This window comes from Atractosteus spatula, chromosome 12 (assembly GCF_055471065.1).
Source record: "Atractosteus spatula isolate fAtrSpa1 chromosome 12, fAtrSpa1.hap1, whole genome shotgun sequence".
Taxonomy (NCBI): Eukaryota; Metazoa; Chordata; class Actinopteri; order Semionotiformes; family Lepisosteidae; genus Atractosteus; species Atractosteus spatula.
The window spans coordinates 16,788,634-16,795,247 of record NC_142717.1 but is presented as its reverse complement, the minus strand read 5'-3'; positions in this window follow the sequence as shown (position 1 = coordinate 16,795,247).

Here is a 6,614-nt window from a genome sequence, read left to right as displayed (position 1 = left end):
AAAGGAAATGTTTTTTGTGTATAAGACAAATCCCAATGAAGTTTCTCCCTCCATCCTCCCTTTCTCCTGTATTCTGCTTTTTCCTTCCTCATCCCCTCCCCTCTCACCCTAGTCACTACTATTAGTAACATATTCACCCCAGATTAGTCAACAAACATAAAGGAGGGGAGACACAAAGAAGCAGAAAAAACATGCCTTTTTAATATATGAAAGAATTTTAAAACATAATTTTCTTAGGATAAAGCTGCTCTGTGCTCCAAAAAGAAAATGTTTAAACCATTGCCATCCATTCTTTGATTCCTATCTATCCTATCCCAGTTTACTACTCTTTAGCTCTGCCTCATTCATTATACCTCCTGTATACTGTACCTCCCTGAAATTGTGAACTTTTGAGTTGAGCCCAATCTATACAGTATCAAATTAAACTTCAAAGCACATCATATTCAAAGTACCTTTATGCATCACTCGCGTAGTTGAAAAGTCCAGATCAATACAAGTGTTCCAACAAACTGAGCAAGAAAGCTGTCATTAAAAAATTAGTGTCTCATCCAAAATATATAGTGTATATCCCATTACTGTGCATTTATCTCAATTGTTAACCACAAAGCTCTATGTAATTAGGATGTGTCATCAAAGCGTCTATGTCATGTTGCTGTTTGCTGCTGAAAAAAAGGCCAGCAACATGGCACTGTTTGTTGAATAAGTCCCTTTCCCTGGCAGCTGTGTGTTGTCATTAAGACAGCAGTCTCAAGAAACCAACCTAAACATAATTCAAGTAGGCATCTAAAAAGTGAGCACAACAGACAAATAATGAAAACAAAGCTTTAAGAGTGTTTCTTTTACAGTGTTACCAATTTGTAGCAAAGTTCCATCCTTTTTTGGAGCTTCTCTATTACTATCAGCTCATTCAAATATTATTCTTTAAACCTGGGCAAACAGAAGATTAGGACCACATCTTCCAAAAGAGAGTCAATAAGAAAAGCAGGGGTTTATTTTGACGCACAGTAAACCACAACAGGAATATTACACAAGGCATGGATCCCCAACTGTGCAGGAGTCTTGACAATAAGAGTCCCTGCTAAGTAGCAGGGACATGATTTCTCTGCAGGCTTTACTCAGATGCTTAGAGAAATTCACTTGGGCTCTAAGCGATAGGCAGCTTGAAGTTGTTTCTATCCATAATAGGAAAGAAGCCTTACATCTAACACATGAACTATTAGGAACCATTAGAATTTACAATAGCATTATCTTATTTTCCATATTACTTTAAATATATATATAAAACACACTTAGATGCCTCATTAGGCAATTCTGCTTTCTAAAGCTTTGAAGCAGCCTTTATCAAGCAAACAATGGATGAAGGTCTCAATAAGGTTCTTCCACACACGTCTGTCTTCTCCTCAACCTTGTCCAGTTTGTTTCTGCAGACAATTTTGTTTCCATCTTGCCAATCTACAGGACATTCTTGTTCTTCCCCAAGGTGAAGTCTTCTAGCATTTCCTCAGCTATTCTGTGGTCTCACCACAGGCATATCTTCAAGACGTAAAGCACCCATGTTAGGGCAATATTGCTTGTCAGGACCAAACTCTTCACAACTGCCACAGCAGACTGGTCCTTCACCAGACACTCCATCCAGTGACAGTTAGAGTCCTCACACCACAAGCACCAATCCCACAGTTCCAGGGTCAAGATCCAATCAATGACCTTCTGGTACACTGCAACTGTGCCTGTGTTGGAGGGCTGAGTTCCATCACCCTGTCCAGACCCTCATCTTCCCCAACACTTCTTTGGGTGCTTGCACAGGTTCAGATCTCCCTCTCAAACAGATCTGAGTCACAGCAGCACATCTTACCAGTAAAGGTCCCTTTCACATCTTATTCTCAAAACTAAAAAAAATACAGTTATCTAGGGGTAAGTTGATTTTTTTCCTTTGTTTTTTTTTCTTTTGGTTGGTCAAGAAAAAATGAAGGGGGCACTCTCAGCCAAGCCCCCAAATGTAACAGGTCTACCTCTTCTCAGGTGGCTTATAGAGGCCTGAGCACACGGACAACCACAATGGAAAGAAAATATTGTACAATAAGTTTTAATTCTTGCAAAAATCTTAAACACACATGAAAAATACACCTTTGCTAACAATCACTTTATAATAAACTCACGGTAGAAGCCAGAACATCCTCTGAAATTTCTTGGGTAATTACTGCTGGACTGTTGCAGTAACCTTCTCATTTTTTCTCCAGTTTTGCTTGTTAGTCTGAGTAGTATTACAGAGGGCAACTTCTTTTCATAATTATCATAACAAAGAATAATAGCTGTATATTTTCAACAAAATGTAACACCTCAATTTCTTGCACATATTGTACTTTTGGCTTGGTGATTTAGTTTGGTATTACTGCTTTTAGAGTAAGAGTAGATACTGTGTTTATTTTTGCTCACATCTCAGGTCAAGAGACTATGTCTGACTCATAAAACAGTGTTCTACTATAATATGCTATCTGACACTACAATTTTTTTCTCACTACAAACCAATTAGACTATAATTAAACAAACTTGTTTCTCCATGTATTTGTATGTTTACACGAAAAGTTTGATTATCTAGAAGAACAATCTCAAAAATCAAGGTTTTCAAAATATTGCCTAGTTGAGACTCATCCATAAACAGCTGGATGAGATAATGGGATCAGCCAAACAAGCAAGATGCGCAGAATGGCCCCCCTCATTTGCAAAAGCTTTTTATTTCTACGTGTAATCATTCACATATACAATCATGATACCTGCTCACAAAGTGCTTCATCATTTCTCAAATCAGAGTCGGCATTCTGGAAAAAAGCATGAAAAATATATATCTCCTTTACGTACACGAGATGGCGTTGTTTTGCCGTGATACAAAATTACAGCTATAAGATGAGATCACTTTATTAGCCATATACAATTTTTTGTACTAGGAATTAGTCTTTTCGTATACTTCAGCTTGCTCTCCATGAGACACACAGACAGGGAGAGAAGCTTGGGGATAAGCTAATGGCTATACTATTACACAAGTTGACAGCAATTAATACAACAGTATTAAGACACAGAAAAACTTTTCACATAGATCTCTGGCTTGAAAATAGCCTTTTTACTATGCCTCCCAGTGGGTTTTCATGTTCCTAAAAAGTGATAACAGTGATGGAAAATAATGTATTTAATAATGTTAATTGTTATTTCAATCTTATTTTGATTTTATTTAAATTAATTATGTGTGATTTCAATGTTTATTTTTCTTAGACATGTTAAATCGTTTTTTTTTACCTGCTTCTCTCTTAATAAGCCAGTTCTGTAATGGACTTATTCTTAAAATTTCAGAATTCCTTTAAAGTAACTCATTCAAAAGCAAAAATGTGTGAATTTCAGATTCAAACTAAGAATGGAGGTCAAGCTAGCACATATTACATAAGTCGGGAAGACATAAGGCATGTCGAGTTCTGTCCCAGTCCCAGGAGTCTTACTGTCAACCCCATTTTTATATGCCTGTATTCAGTTGTGAAAATTGTAGTGCAGAACAGAGAATAATGATACTATAAAAAAAGAAAGATGAACAAAAAATAAGGTATGTTATGCTGGTGAGGCCAAAAAAGGGAGAAACATCTGTCTGTAACTTATAACTCTGATGGTTATAACTCTGGTTTGCTCCTTGTGCTCCCAAATCACTGGCTATGGGAATATAGACAAATGGAAGCAGTTGAGTTTAATAGGTCAAATAGCCATCTATTTTCTGTGGCTTTTTCTGATGCACTGAAAACATCCTGTGAGCAGATGGATGTGCTCAAGTAAAGACATTTATCATTGTTGAGAACTAAGAGATTTATGTGGTCCCAGATGGAAAACAGAAATAACACAGGCTTCCCGATTCTGGTAGGTGACTGGCAAGGTGCCTCTGGATATACAGTATAGCTTTTGGAGAACTGGCAGGTTGTTGGAATCTTATGTTCACAAAACACCGCACTGTCCATTTGCAGAAGCCAGGACTCTTGAATCCTTCCAAGAAGTAATGTGAATGTCCTGTTGCTGCTAATGAAGTTAAGTCATGCATTGAAGCCACCATCCACTCTGTTAATGTGCTGATACCATTCATGTCCACCCAGCAGGACCTGAAAATAACTTAAAATCTTACTTGCACAGAGCAGATATCTACTAACATTCATATTTGCATTATCCAAAGACAGAGGGACACAAGTAGAAATTACTGTAAGCGTAGGAGCATCCAGGACAGAAAACAAGGCTCATGTCTTCTTCTGTCATAATGTTGAGGATGACTCTACAAGATCCTTACATTCAGAGCGGTTCATGGTGGATCAACACAACTTTGACTTCCAAAAATTCCCAATGCTGAGCATATATAAGACCCATTGTAGATATTAGCTGCTGAAACGTGTCCCCATTTCCTTGTGCACTCTCTACCCAAAGAGCACTGAAAACATCTCTTCACACATGTTTTGGAAGTGTCCAGAAGTAAAATTTCAGAGACAGGTTTCTTATATAAAGTATGGAAAAAAGGTTACAAACAAGAGAAGGAGAAGGCCATTCTGCCCATCTACAGTGGTGAGAAAACGTTTGTGAACCCCTTAGAATCATCTGTATTCCTGCATTAATTGCTCCTAAAGTGTAATCTGATTAAACAAATAACACAAACAATTGTACTTTTTCTTGTCTATATTGAACACATTGTTTAAACATTAACTGTCTATGCTGGAAAAAGCTTGTGAAGCCCTTGGATAATGACCTCTGTTAAAGGAGGTAATTGGAGTCTGGAGTTCCACTCAATGAGATAACATTCATGTATGAGTTTGAGATGCCCTGTCCTGTTAAAAAACACAAAAACAAAAACCACACAATTTGGTTACCAACAGAGTCTGCACTTCACAACACAGATTTGTCAAAGTGAAACACACCCTGATCAAAGGAGGTTTCAGAGGACCTCAGAAGGCTCAAAAGAGTTACAAAAGCAATTTTAAAGACTTAGGGCTCCTTCAATCCACATTCAGGCAGATAGTGTATAAATGGAAGAAATTCAGTACCATTGCTACTCTCCCCAGGACCTGTCGTCGAACACAAATCACTGCAAGAGTGAGCTGTACAATGCTAGGGATCTACCAAGTCTCTTGCACTGGCTAATGTCTGTGTTCATGAGTCCACAATAAGAAAATCTCTGAACAAGAGTGGGGTGCTTGGGAATATACCATGGAGGGAACCCCAGCTTTCCAAAAAAAAACATTGTTGCTTGTCTCAAGTTTGCCAAAGATCATGTGGATGTTCTACTGTGCTGCTGGAGCAATGTTCTGTGGACAGATGAGACAAAAATGAAACATACTGGCATAAATATGCAACATTATGTTTGGAGGTAAAAAAAACACTCTGCATACCAACACAAAAACCTCATCCCAACCATGAAGCATGATGGAGGGAGCATCATGGCTTGGGACTGCTTTGCCAACTCAGTGCAAAGATGTCTTGTAATTGAATGGCCAAGTTAGAGTCCTGACCTTCACACAATTGAAATGCTGTGGCATGACCTGAAGCAAGACATCACAAAAAATGTCAATGAATAGAAACTATTCTGTAAAAAGCATACACCCAAACCAATGTTTAGGACTTATCAGCAGCTAGAGGAAACATTTGGTTGAGGTAATTGCTGCTAAAGGAGGTTCCACCAGTTACTAAATCTAAAGGTTCACATACTTTTTCCAGCATATACAGTGAATGTTTGACCAATGTATCCAGTATAGACATGAAAAAGTACAATTGTTTGTGTTATTTGTTTAATCAGATTGTGTTTATCTATTAGTATGACAGTGATGAAGCTCATATCACATTTTAGGAGCAATTACTACAGGAAAACATATAATTCCAAAGGGTTCAAAAACTTTTTATCATAATTGTGTTTCATTTGGTAGTTAACATTTAATTGATCCATGGATGAGATCCTCTTTAAAGAAGATGGTATGGGCATTGACAGTTTTGTTGGATAGTGTGACTCCTACCATTTTAAGAATTGAGCACTTTTTTGTACTTTGCTTTCTTATCCAATAACAATTTTGCAATCAAATTACTGTTCATGCATTACTTTGAATGCCTGCAATTGAAGAATTAACCTTTTATAAGAAACTTTTTCAAAAGTGTTCTGAAAATCTGAATATACAGTATTTGCCGGGTTTGTGTTCATTACTGATATTAGTTCATAGAATTCTAACACATTAGTTAATAAAGGCTTATCCTTTCTAAAGCCACAGTGATTATCTTCTAGAATCTTACTGATATAGCTACAGTTTATAGTAAAGAACTATAGTTTATAGTTAGTTATCATCTTCAAAACCATAAGACTTATTGGTCCATAATCACTTATGTTGTCTTTTATTTAATGTGTTACTGTTCTTTTGCTCTAGTAATAGTAAAAAAAAACATTTGCTATTTATTTTTTATATGGTTAGCAGCCATATCATCCTGCAACTCACAGCTGGTAACCCACTGAAGCTAAGCAGGTGTGAGGCTGGTCAGTACCTGGATGGAGACCTCCTGGGAAAAACTAAGATTGCTGCTAGAAGAGGTGTTAGTGGGGCCAGCAGGGGGCACTCACCCTG